This window comes from Bombina bombina, chromosome 1, assembly GCF_027579735.1.
Source record: "Bombina bombina isolate aBomBom1 chromosome 1, aBomBom1.pri, whole genome shotgun sequence".
Lineage (NCBI taxonomy): Eukaryota > Metazoa > Chordata > Amphibia > Anura > Bombinatoridae > Bombina > Bombina bombina.
The window spans coordinates 49,095,103-49,108,664 of record NC_069499.1 but is presented as its reverse complement, the minus strand read 5'-3'; the positions used below and the strand labels follow the sequence as shown (position 1 = coordinate 49,108,664).

Below are 13,562 nucleotides of genomic sequence, written 5' to 3'. Positions count from 1 at the left end.
AAGGGACTGCTGAACCATCTGCTTCTGGGGGTCCTGTCCTCTGAGAGGCGAGTTCCCTACCAAATCATACTTCTGCACATGCGGGTAACCCAGTTTATGGTTCCTCCATGCGGGGTGGTGTGTTTCCCCCGGAGGTTGCAGCACGTTTTTGCTTCCACATTTTGGCAATAGTTCGTCTGCAGAGTCCAGATGTTTCTTTGAGAATGTTCTCGTGCCCTATTGTCCCGGGCCTTCCGCCTTGGGGAGGGCCTCTACAGTTCCTTGCTGGGGTATCTGGCTCTGAGTGTTGTGCCTTCCGTTACAGGATTGCGCGCCTTGGCATGTTGCTCAGACATGTTTTTCAGTTATTGAATGACCCTATCGTTGCCAGATACGGGGATTTTCAGTCTGATATTCGAATGGTGTACCTCATTAGACATGTGGGGATGAAGTAATCTCCTGATTGTCATTTGTTTGAGATATTTCCCAGTTTTTGGAAGAAAGGGCTCAGTTAGGCTGGTCCTGCAGGTAGGCCTGTGTCTTTTTGAGCGTTAACCTTCGGGTTGCCTTATATTTTCTCTTGCAAGGTGTATCCAGGCCACGGATTCATCCTTTACTTGTGGGATATTCTCATTCCCTACAGGAAGTGGCAAAGAGAGCACACAGCAGAGCTGTCCATATAGCTCCCCCTCTAGCTCCACCCCCCAGTCATTCTCTTTGCCGGCTCTAAGCACTAGGGGGTCTCTTGGGAGGGTAAAGTGAATGTGGTGTTAGAATTGTAGTTTTATTATCTTCAATCTTCTAATACAGGGTCCGTTCAAGCATCCAAATTTAGTTTTTCTACGTCTGACTGCTTGGAGATTGAACGCTTAATTCTATCAAAGCGTGGGTTCTCTGAGTCAGTTATAGATACTCTGATTCAGGCTAGAAAGCCTGTCACCAGGAAAATCTACCATAAGATATGGCGGAAATATCTTTGTTGGTGTGAATCCAAGGGTTACTCATGGAGTAAGATTAGGATTCCCAAGATATTGTCCTTTCTCCAAGACGGATTGGAGAAAGGATTGTCGGCTAGTTCTTTAAAGGGACAGATATCTGCTCTGTCTATCCTTTTACACAAGCGTCTGGCAGAGGTACCAGACGTTCAAGCGTTTGCTCAGGCTTTAGTCAGAATCAAGCCTGTCTATAAAGCTGTGGCTCCGCCATGGAGTTTGAATCTAGTTCTTTCAGTTCTTCAAGGGGTTCCGTTTGAACCTTTACATTCCATAGACATTAAGTTGTTATCTTGGAAAGTTTTGTTTTTGGTAGCTATCTCTTCTGCTCAAAGAGTTTCAGAATTATCTGCCTTACAGTGTGATTCACCTTACCTGGTGTTCCACGCAGATAAGGTAGTTTTGCGTACCAAGCCTGGTTTTCTTCCTAAAGTTGTTTCTAACAAGAATATTAACCAGGAAATAGTTGTTCCTTCTCTGTGTCCTAATCCATCTTCGAAGAAGGAACGTCTTTTACACAATCTTGATGTAGTTCGTGCTTTAAAGTTCTATTTACAAGCAACTAAGGATTTCAGACAAACATCTTCCTTGTTTGTTATCTATTCTGGTAAGAGGAGAGGTCAGAAAGCGACTGCTACCTCTTTCCTTTTGGCTGAAAAGCATCATCCGTTTGGCCTATGAGACTACTGGCCAGCAGCCTCCTGAAAGAATTACTGCTCATTCTACCAGAGCAGTGGCTTCCACATGGGCTTTCAAAAATGAGGCTTCTGTTGAACAGATTTGTAAGGCAGCGACTTGGTCTTCACTGCATACTTTTGCCAAATTTTACAATTTCGATACTTTTGCTTCTTCAGAGGCTATTTTTGGGAGAAAGGTTTTGCAAGCAGTGGTGCCTTCCGTTTAAGGTACCTGTCTTGTTCCCTCCCTTCATCAGTGTCCTAAAGCTTTGGTATTGGTATCCCACAAGTAAAGGATGAATCAGTGGACTGGATACACCTTGCAAGAGAAAACAGAATTTATGCTTACCTGATAAATTACTTTCTCTTGTGGTGTATCCAGTCCACGGCCCGCCCTGGCATTTAAGTCCGGTAAAAACATTTTGGTTTAAACTACAGTCACCACTGCACCCTATGGTTTCTCCTTTTTCTTCCTAACCTTTGGTCGAATGACTGGGGGGGTGGAGCTAGAGGGGGAGCTATATGGACAGCTCTGCTGTGTGCTCTCTTTGCCACTTCCTGTAGGGAATGAGAATATCCCACAAGTAAAGGATGAATCCGTGGACTGGATACACCGCAAGAGAAAGTAATTTATCAGGTAAGCATAAATTCTGTTTTTATTTATATCCGATGGGATGTCTTATTTGTTTTAGTTTCCTTTGGGACCCTTCTGAGATTGATGCTCTTTTTATTACTTCTTCGGAAGTTGTTGGGCATGTTAGTCCTCTGTTTAAAATGTCTGTGTTCTGTGTTTTTTTTTTTTCCCTAAGAGGGAGAATTTCTGCAGCTTGCTGGTTGGGACCCTAGGTGCAAGCTGGTCCTGTCGGGTTCGGTCTTGTGGCTGTACAGACACTAGGCGCTGTTATGCTCGGCTGGTTTGGTAGAAGCGCAGAGTGCTCAGGTTATTGTTTTTTTTTTAATGTTCAACTAAGCATTCGAGAGGACCTGTGGGTCCGTGAGGTGGAAAGGATTGTTTGTCCTTATAGCCTTCAGTCATACATGACCGGGCAGAGGAGTTTTTCAGTTGTCACTCTGACATCTGATTCATCAGAACTTAGTTTCCTCCTCATAGTGTTGGAGGGTGGGAGGGTTTACCGCTATTGAGCGGTTTGGCCTTTATTATTTAGGCCTCTGAACTTGTCCTTTTGGGCTTGCTCCAACAGCTTGTACAGGATAGCTGTCTAGCATGCGGATGGTTTGCAGTTTGAAACCTGTTGCAGCTCTTGACATCTTGCAGGTGTACACGTAAGCTGTTTCTAGTATACCTAGATTCAGCTTTTACTCTTGGCTGAGTTATAGGAGGCCTTTGGGTCTTCTTCCATTGCCTCTGGGCGAGTGCATCTCCTTTTAGGGGTCTGTGTTTCCGGGACTTTTGTTTAGCTCAGGGTTTTCCGGAGCTGGGTAGGCTTAGTGCCTTCTCTTCCTTGTGTCCTCTGCTTGTTCGGAGGTGTTAAGGAGACTAGTCCTGTTAGTAGGATTTTTTTTACCTAGAGGTATCCCTTCTTCGTCCTGAGGCTCTGAGAAGTATCTTCATACGACTTCTAGCCTTGCTCCTTGGAGTGTTGGACTTTAGCTAGGGGGGTTCTTTCCTTTGGATCGGGGCTTTCGAGTTCTCTCGCTATCTGGATTTTCTGGATATGCATCCATACCCTTGCATCTGGCTTTTTGGCCAGTTGGTGTGTTTAGTTCTAGGGTAAGGTTTGCCTGAACTATTGGGTACCCGGACCTGTTTTTTTCCCTGAGACTTCCGGTTGCTGAAGCTTCGCTTGGCCTAGTTACTGACCCAGTCTGGGTGGTTTTGGAATCTTGGCTCTCACGGCTGGTCGGGGTGTTCCACGGTTGTGGGAACTGGGGCTATATCATTGCTGCATCTACCTAACTTGGTCATGGTTGGCCAGGATTTCTGAGTATTTTTTACTCTTTGCCACAGAGTGACCCTTGACCTCTGGTGATTAGCTGTGTGGCTTGAGCCTTAAGGGTGGTTGGTTCATACCCAGCTGCTGGCATTCAATGTCCAATTTCTGGTGCGCCTTAGGGTTGCATTCCCCTGGTCAGTTTGCTAGTGTTCATGTGGATTCCCTGCTCTGCAGGTGAATGGTTTGGCTATGCCTGTGCTTGGCAAGCTACTTGTAGGGGGGTCCTTTTCTAGGACATCTGTGTTGAGAATTTCTCTTCCCATTAGCCGGTGCCTTCGGGCCTTGAGGACAGTTGTTGCTCTTCCGGCATCATCCCTTTTCTTTAGGGGATATTCTCCTCCCTGTGGAGATGAGTCCTTGCTTGGGGCTTCTCCTGGATGGGAGGCAGTAAGGTGGGATTGGTTCCCCCGGGGGTCTTGCTGGCTCCAAGCAGACGTGTTGGGCTTTTATTTTGATAGATCCTTAGGTCTATGGCCTTGTTGTCTGTTTTCAGAGTCAGGTTGTACTTGTACTCTGTGGGGATAGCTGCGCTATCCTTACGCTCGTTCCTGTATCTGTTTTCGGGATTCTTTTGTTCCCCTGTTTTGGATCCCTGAGGCTGGATTGGTTCAGCTGGCTGTGGGTCTGCAGGTCAGGATGGCTGAGCTGTCTATGGAGCTGCGTATGGTCACAGTCTCCTGGATGTGTGAGCTTTGTTGAGTCTATCCTGTTAGTCTGCTAGGGTATAGATTTTCCTTTCAACTGGCTCCATTGATTCAGAAGAGAGTTTACTCTTCCTTCGGGTTTAAGGGTATACTCTTTCTCAGGGGGCCTCGATTTGAGGTTTGTGTTCCCCTTTTTGGGGACCTGTGTGTAGGTCCGGTGACTTAGGTTGCCTGGAGCGTGCCCCTCTGTCTGGTGGTTGCTTTTGCAGTCTGTTTCTTGCTTGACTGCTTCTTCTTCCTCGCAAGTTTCCTCTGTCGTCCTGTTATGGACTCAAACTTGGGGTTCTCACCTGGGTGCATTACACACTTTTTCATGGTTGAATGCCTTGATATTCTTGACAGGGAGGCCTTTGCCTCTTCAGTTGCAATCTGTGCTTGCAGGATGTTGGGGAGACATCTGTTCTGTGTCTGTGCCTGGTCTTATCCCGGGTTTCGCTTGGTATAGGCGTGGCCTCCTTTTCCTGTTTGGGCCACTTTGTGTCTCTGTGAGCTGGGCTTACTCGTGGAGGTGTTCTTTTTTGTATTAGGGGACCTTTTGGTTTCTTTGGTTCTCCTTTCCTTGTTCCCTTGGGGGTTTCGGCTGGTGTCTCCTTCATTTGTGGAGATGAGCGGTGGAGGACTGTTTGTTGGGCGACTGTGTCTCCTGGAGAACTGTTGGCTCAGTCAAGTTCGTTTGCGGTCTCTGGTTTGGCTCTTGACTAACTGCGAGTCAGTGTAATTGGGGCTTCTCCTCTTAAAATGTTCTCGGCTTCAGACGAAGCAGGGTTTTTTCTTGGGTTGAGGTTCAGGCTTGGTTCCCTCAATATGGGCCGTCTATGTACCCTCCCTTCTTGGCATTCAGTGTCCTCTATAGCTTGGGTATTGTTTTCCCAAAAGTAATGAATACAGCTGTGGACTCTTTCCATTTAAGAAGAAAAACATAAATTATGCTTACCTGATAATTTCCTTTTTCTTCTGATGGAAAGAGTCCACAGCTCCCCACCTGTAATTTTATGTGGGTCGTCCTTATATTCTTCTGGCATCTTTCGCCCTGATATTTCTTCGGCTGTTCCTCGGCAGAATGACTGGGGGATGAGGGGAGTGGGAGGAGTATTTAAGCATTTGGCTGGGTTGTCTTTGCCGCCTCCTGGTAGCCAGGTTCTTATTTCCCAAAAGTAATGAATGTAGCTGTGGACTCTTTCCATCAGAAGAAAAGGAAATTATCAGGTAAGCATAATTTATGTTTTTGTTAGTCCTTCCTGGACACTGATTTCAATGGATGCAAGTCTCACAGGTTGGGGAGCTGTCTGGGGGTCTCTGACAGCACAAGGAGTTTGGAATCCTAAAGAGGCGAGGTTACCCATCAATATTTTAGAACTCCGTGCTATTTTCAGGGCTTTTCAGGCTTGGCCTCTATTAAAAAGAGAATCATTCATTCGTTTTCAGAGAGACAATATCACAACTGTGGCATATGTCAATCAGGGTGGGACTCACAGTCCTTTAGCGATGAAAGAAGTATCTCGGATACTTTCTTGGGCGGAATCCAACTCCTGTCTAATTTCTTCGATACATATCCCAGGTGTAGACAATTGGGAAGCGGATTATCTCAGCCGTCAGTCTTTACATTTAGGGGAGTGGTCTCTCCATCCAGATGTATTTTTTCAGATTGTGCAGATGTGGGGTCTTCCCGAAATAGATCTGATGGCTTGCCATCAAAACAAAAAGCTTCCCAAGTACCTTTCCAGGTCCAGGGATCCTCAGGCGGAGATGGTGGATGTGTTAGCAGTTCTAGCAGTTCCTTGGTTTTATCATCCTGCTTACATTTTTCCGCCTTTAGTTCTTCTTCCAAGGGTGATCTCCAAGATCATAATGGAACAATTGCATTTGTTTCTGATAGCACCAGCATGGCCTTACAGGTTTTAGTATGCGGATCTTTTTCTGGATGTCCATTTGCCAACCTTGGCCACTTTTTTTAAGGCCGTTTTTCCATCAGGATCTCAAATCGCTAAATTTGAAGGTATGGAAATTGAACGCTTAGTGCTTAGTCATAGAGGTTTCTCTGACTTGGTTATTAATACTATGCTACAGGCTCGTAAGTCTGTTTTTAAGGAAGCTTTATTATCAGGTTTGGAAAACCTATATTTCATGGTGTTCTCATAAAATCTCTTGGCATTCTTTTAGTATTCCTAGAATTTTACAGTTTCTTCAGGATGGTTTGGATAAAGGTTTGTCTGCAAGTACTTTGAAGGTACAAATCTCTGCTCTTTCTGTTTTATTTCATAGAAAGATTGCTAAACTTTCTGATATTCACTGTTTTGTTTTCTCTCCTCCTTGGAGTCTTAATTTGGTTTTGAAGCCTTTGCAGGCTCCTCCTTGTGAGCCTATGCATTCTTTGGATATTAAACTACTTTCTTGGAAAGTGTTGTTGTTCCTTTTGGATATCTCTTCTGCTAGAAGAGTTTCTGAATTGTCTGCTCTCTTGCGAGTCTCCTTTTCTGATTTTTCCATCAAGATAAAGCTGTTTTGCGGACTTCGTTTAAATTTCTTCCTAAGGTTGTGAATTCTAACAACATTAGTAGGGAAATTGTTGTTCCTTCTTTGTGTCCTAATCCTAAGAATGCTCTTGAAAGATCTTTACATTCTTTGGATGTTGTACTAGCTTTGAAATACTATGTTGAAGCTACTAAGGATTTCAGAAAGACTTCTAGTCTATTTGTTGTTTTTTCTGGTTCCAGGAAAGGTCAGAAAGCCTCTGCCATTTCTTTGGCAAATTGGTTAAAGCTTTTGATTCACAAGGCTTATTTGGAGGCGGGACAGTCTCCACCTCAGAGAATTACAGCTCATTCTACTAGATCAGTAGCCACTTCTTGGGCTTTTAAGAATGATGCTTCGGTTTATCAGATTTGCAAAGCAGCAACTTGGTCGTCTTTGTATAAATTTACTAAATTTTACCATTTTTATGTATTTGCTTCTTCAGAAGCAGTCTTTGGTAGAAAAGTTCTTCAGGCAGCTGTCTCAGTTTGATTCTTCTGCTTATGATTAGTTTTTCTTCTGTTAAGTGTGATCAGTCCACGGGTCATCATTACTTCTGGGATATTACTCCTCCCCAACAGGAAGTGCAAGAGGATTCACCCAGCAGAGCTGCATATAGCTCCTCCCCTCTACGTCACTCCCAGTCATTCTCTTGCACCCAACGACTAGATAGGATGTGTGAGAGGACTATGGTGATTATACTTAGTTTTATATCTTCAATCAAAAGTTTGTTATTTTAAAATAGCACCGGAGTGTGTTATTACCTCTCTGGCAGAGTTTGAAGAAGAATCTACCAGAGTTTTTGTTATGATTTTAGCCGGCGTAGTTAAGATCATATTGCTGTTTCTCGGCCATCTGAGGAGAGGTAAACTTCAGATCAGGGGACAGCGGGCAGATGAATCTGCATAGAGGTATGTAGCAGCTTTTATTTTCTGACAATGGAATTGATGAGAAAATCCTGCCATACCGATATAATGTCATGTATGTATACTTTACACTTCAGTTTTCTGGGGAATGGTACTTCACTAGAATTACACTGTAAGAAGTACATAAAGCTGTTTAATAACTAGAAATTATGTTTAACGTTTTTGCTGGAATGTAAAATCGTTTTCATTTGCTGAGGTACTGAGTGAATAAATGTTTGGGCACTATTTTTCCACTTGGCAGTTGCTTAATCTTTTTTCTGACAGTTTCTGTTCTCTCTCACTGCTGTGTGTGAGGGGGAGGGGCCGTTTTTTGGCGCTTTTGCTACGCATCAGATATTTCAGTCAGCAGCTCATTGTATTTCCTGCATGATCCGGTTCATCTCTACAGAGCTCGGGGGTCTTCAAAACTTATTTTGAGGGAGGTAATTTCTCTCAGCAGAGCTGTGAGAATTATAGTTGACTGAGATAAAAAACGTTTATTCTGTAATTTGTTTCCTGCTTGCAGAATTTGTTATCTTTGCTAATGGGATTAAACCTTTGCTAATGGGATTAAACCTTTGCTAAAGTTGTGTTGTTTACAGGGATTGAGGCTATAACTGTTTCAATTTATTAATTTTCAACTGTCATAGATCTTCTGTGCTTCTTAAAGGCACAGTACGTTTTTAATATTATTCTAATTGAATTGTATTCCAAGTTGCAAGTTTATTTGCTAGTGTGTTAAACATGTCTGATTCAGAGGATGATACCTGTGTCATTTGTTGCAATGCCAAAGTGGAGCCCAATAGAAATTTATGTACTAACTGTATTGATGCTACTTTAAATAAAAGTCAATCTGTACAAATTGAACAAATTTCACCAAACAACGAGGGGAGAGTTATGCCGACTAACTCGCCTCACGTGTCAGTACCTGCATCTCCCGATCGGGAGGTGCGTGATATTGTAGCGCCGAGTACATCTGGGCGGCCATTACAAATCACATTACAGGATATGGCTACTGTTATGACTGAAGTTTTGGCTAAATTACCAGAACTAAGAGGTAAGCGTGATCACTCTGGGGTGAGAACAGAGTGCGCTGATAATATTAGGGCCATGTCAGACACTGCGTCACAGGTGGCAGAACATGAGGACGGAGAACTTCATTCTGTGGGTGACGGTTCTGATCCAAACAGACTGGATTCAGATATTTCAAATTTTAAATTTAAACTGGAAAACCTCCGTGTATTACTAGGGGAGGTGTTAGCGGCTCTGAATGATTGTAACACAGTTGCAATACCAGAGAAAATGTGTAGGTTGGATAAATATTTTGCGGGTACCGGCGAGTACTGAGGTTTTTCCTATACCTAAGAGACTTACTGAAATTGTTACTAAGGAGTGGGATAGACCCGGTGTGCCGTTCTCACCCCCTCCGATATTTAGAAAAATGTTTCCAATAGACGCCACCACACGGGACTTATGGCAAACGGTCCCTAAGGTGGAGGGAGCGGTTTCTACTTTAGCTAAGCGTACCACTATCCCGGTGGAGGATAGCTGTGCTTTTTCAGATCCAATGGATAAAAAATTAGAGGGTTACCTTAAGAAAATGTTTGTTCAACAAGGTTTTATATTGCAACCCCTTGCATGCATTGCGCCGATCACGGCTGCAGCGGCATTCTGGATTGAGTCTCTGGAAGAGAACATTAGTTCAGCTACTCTGGACGACATTACGGACAGGCTTAGAGTCCTTAAACTAGCTTATTCATTCATTTCGGAGGCCGTAGTACATCTTACTAAGCTTACGGCGAAGAATTCAGGATTCGCCATTCAGGCACGCAGGGCGCTGTGGCTAAAATCCTGGTCAGCTGATGTTACTTCTAAGTCTAAATTGCTTAATATACCTTTCAAAGGGCAGACCTTATTCGGGCCCGGGTTGAAAGAGATTATCGCTGACATTACAGGAGGTAAAGGCCATGCCCTGCCTCAGGACAAAGCCAAAGCTAAGACTAGACAGTCTAATTTTCGTTCCTTTCGTAATTTCAAAGCAGGAGCAGCATCAACTTCCTCTGCACCAAAACAGGAAGGAGCTGTTGCTCGCTACAGACAAGGCTGGAAACCTAACCAGTCCTGGAACAAGGGCAAGCAGACCAGGAAACCTGCTGCTGCCCCTAAAACAGCATGAATTGAGGGCCCCCGATCCGGGATCGGATCTAGTGGGGGGCAGACTTCTCTCTTCGCCCAGGCTTGGGCAAGAGATGTCCAGGATCCCTGGGCGCTAGAGATAATATCTCAGGGATACCTTCTGGACTTCAAATACTCTCCTCCAAGAGAGAGATTTCATCTGTCAAGGTTGTCAACAATCCAGACAAAGAAAGAGGCGTTTCTACGCTGCGTACAAGAGCTCTTGTTAATGGGAGTAATCCATCCAGTTCCACGATCGGAACAGGGACAGGGGTTTTACTCAAATCTGTTTGTGGTTCCCAAAAAAGAGGGAACTTTCAGACCAATCCTGGACTTAAAGATCCTAAACAAATTCCTAAGAGTTCCATCGTTCAAGATGGAGACTATTCGGACAATTTTACCTATGATCCAAGAGGGTCAGTACATGACCACTGTAGTTTTAAAAGATGCTTACCTTCATATACCGATTCACAAAGATCATTACCGGTACCTAAGGTTTGCCTTCCTAGACAGGCATTACCAGTTTGTGGCTCTTCCATTCGGATTGGCTACAGCTCCAAGAATCTTCACAAAGGTTCTGGGTGCTCTTCTGGCGGTACTAAGACCGCGGGGAATCTCGGTAGCTCCATACCTAGACGACATTCTGATACAAGCTTCAAGCTTTCAAACTGCCAAGTCTCATACAGAGTTAGTACTGGCATTTCTAAGGTCACATGGATGGAAGGTGAACGAAAAGAAAAGTTCACTCGTTCCACTCACAAGAGTTCCCTTCCTGGGGACTCTTATAGATTCTGTAGAAATGAAGATTTACCTGACAGAGGACAGGCTAACAAGACTTCAAAGTGCTTGCCGCACCCTTCATTCCATTCAACACCCGTCAGTGGCTCAATGCATGGAGGTAATCGGCTTAATGGTAGCGGCAATGGACATAGTACCCTTTGCACGCTTACACCTCAGACCACTGCAACTGTGCATGCTAAGTCAGTGGAATGGGGATTACTCAGACTTATCCCCTTCTCTGAATCAAGAGACCAGAAATTCTCTTCTATGGTGGCTTTCTCGGCCACATCTGTCCAGGGGGATGCCATTCAGCAGACCAGACTGGACAATTGTAACAACAGACGCCAGCCTTCTAGGTTGGGGTGCCGTCTGGAATTCTCTGAAGGCTCAGGGACAATGGAGTCAGGAGGAGAGTCTCCTGCCAATAAACATTCTGGAATTGAGAGCAGTTCTCAATGCCCTCCTGGCTTGGCCCCAGTTGACAACTCGGGGGTTCATCAGGTTTCAGTCGGACAACATCACGACTGTAGCTTACATCAACCATCAGGGAGGGACAAGAAGCTCCCTAGCTATGATGGAAGTATCAAAGATAATTCGCTGGGCAGAGTCTCACTCTTGCCACCTGTCAGCAATCCACATCCCGGGAGTGGAGAACTGGGAGGCGGATTTCTTAAGTCGTCAGACTTTTCATCCGGGGGAGTGGGAACTTCATCCGGAGGTCTTTGCCCAAATACTTCGACGTTGGGGCAAACCAGAGATAGATCTCATGGCGTCTCGACAGAACGCCAAGCTTCCTCGTTACGGGTCCAGATCCAGGGATCCAGGAGCAGTCCTGATAGATGCTCTGACAGCACCTTGGGACTTCAGGATGGCTTACGTGTTTCCACCCTTCCCGTTGCTTCCTCGATTGATTGCCAGAATCAAACAAGAGAGCATCAGTGATTCTAATAGCACCTGCGTGGCCACGCAGGACTTGGTATGCAGACCTGGTGGACATGTCATCCTGTCCACCTTGGTCTCTACCTCTGAATCAGGACCTTCTGATACAGGGTCCCTTCAAACATCAAAATCTAACTTCTCTGAAGCTGACTGCTTGGAAATTGAACGCTTGATTTTATCAAGACGTGGGTTTTCTGAGTCAGTTATTGATACCTTAATACAGGCTAGGAAACCTGTTACCAGAAAGATTTACCATAAGATATGGCGTAAATACCTATATTGGTGTGAATCCAAAGGTTACTCTTGGAGTAAGGTTAGGATTCCTAGGATATTGTCTTTTCTACAAGAAGGTTTAGAAAAGGGTTTATCTGCTAGTTCATTAAAGGGACAGATCTCAGCTCTGTCCATTCTGTTACACAAACGTCTGTCAGAAGTTCCTGACGTCCAGGCTTTTTGTCAGGCTTTGGCCAGGATTAAGCCTGTGTTTAAAACTGTTGCTCCACCATGGAGTTTAAACCTTGTTCTTAATGTTTTACAGGGCGTTCCGTTTGAACCCCTTCATTCCATTGATATAAAGTTGTTATCTTGGAAAGTTCTATTTTTAATGGCTATTTCCTCGGCTCGAAGAGTCTCTGAATTATCAGCCTTACATTGTGATTCTCCTTATTTGATTTTTCATTCGGATAAGGTAGTTCTGCGTACTAAACCTGGGTTCTTACCTAAGGTAGTTACTAACAGGAATATCAATCAAGAGATTGTTGTTCCTTCTTTATGCCCAAATCCTTCTTCGAAGAAGGAACGTCTACTGCACAACCTGGATGTAGTCCGTGCTCAAAAATTTTACTTACAGGCAACTAAGGAATTTCGACAAACGTCTTCTCTGTTTGTCGTTTACTCTGGGCAGAGGAGAGGTCAAAAAGCTTCTGCTACCTCTCTTTCTTTTTGGCTTCGTAGCATAATTCGTTTAGCTTATGAGACTGCTGGACAGCAGCCTCCTGAAAGAATTACAGCTCATTCTACTAGAGCTGTGGCTTCCACTTGGGCCTTCAAGAATGAGGCCTCTGTTGAGCAGATTTGCAAGGCTGCAACTTGGTCTTCGCTTCATACTTTTTCCAAATTTTACAAATTTGACACTTTTGCTTCATCGGAGGCTATTTTTGGGAGAAAGGTTCTTCAGGCAGTGGTTCCTTCTGTATAAAGAGCCTGCCTATCCCTCCCGTCATCCGTGTACTTTTGCTTTGGTATTGGTATCCCAGAAGTAATGATGACCCGTGGACTGATCACACTTAACAGAAGAAAACATAATTTATGCTTACCTGATAAATTCCTTTCTTCTGTAGTGTGATCAGTCCACGGCCCGCCCTGTTTTTAAGGCAGGTAAATATTTTTTAATTTATACTCCAGTCACCACTTCACCCTTGGTTTTTCCTTTCTCGTTGGTCCTTGGTCGAATGACTGGGAGTGACGTAGAGGGGAGGAGCTATATGCAGCTCTGCTGGGTGAATCCTCTTGCACTTCCTGTTGGGGAGGAGTAATATCCCAGAAGTAATGATGACCCGTGGACTGATCACACTACAGAAGAAAGGAATTTATCAGGTAAGCATAAATTATGTTTTTTGTTTTCTTGAAATACTTTTGGTTTCTTTTAGTATTCTGTGTATCTTGTCTAGAATTGCTGTGTTGCCGAGACAGCTCTTGACTACACACAGTTGAGACCACTTCCTGTTTTGAGATAAATGTGCAATGTAGAGTCTTCGCAATCTGTTCTTTCAGCTACATAACTTCCATCAGGCTCAGAAGATTGTTGCAGATAATTGTAGTGGGAGGAGTTTACACGATTGTTGCAGTGGGAGGATTTTGACTGCTTAGTGAATTACACTTCTTTGCACTAATTATAATTGTGCTTGGACCACATTGTTATGCTGTTGAGGTTTCTTAAAAGGAC

General features: G+C 44.2%; 1 protein-coding gene across 5 annotated transcripts in view; it reads left to right on the top strand.

The window, feature by feature from the left end:
- Positions 1–13,562, top strand: part of FBXO34 (F-box protein 34) — a 107,685-nt gene that overhangs the window by 87,905 nt on the left and 6,218 nt on the right. The window lies entirely within an intron of this gene.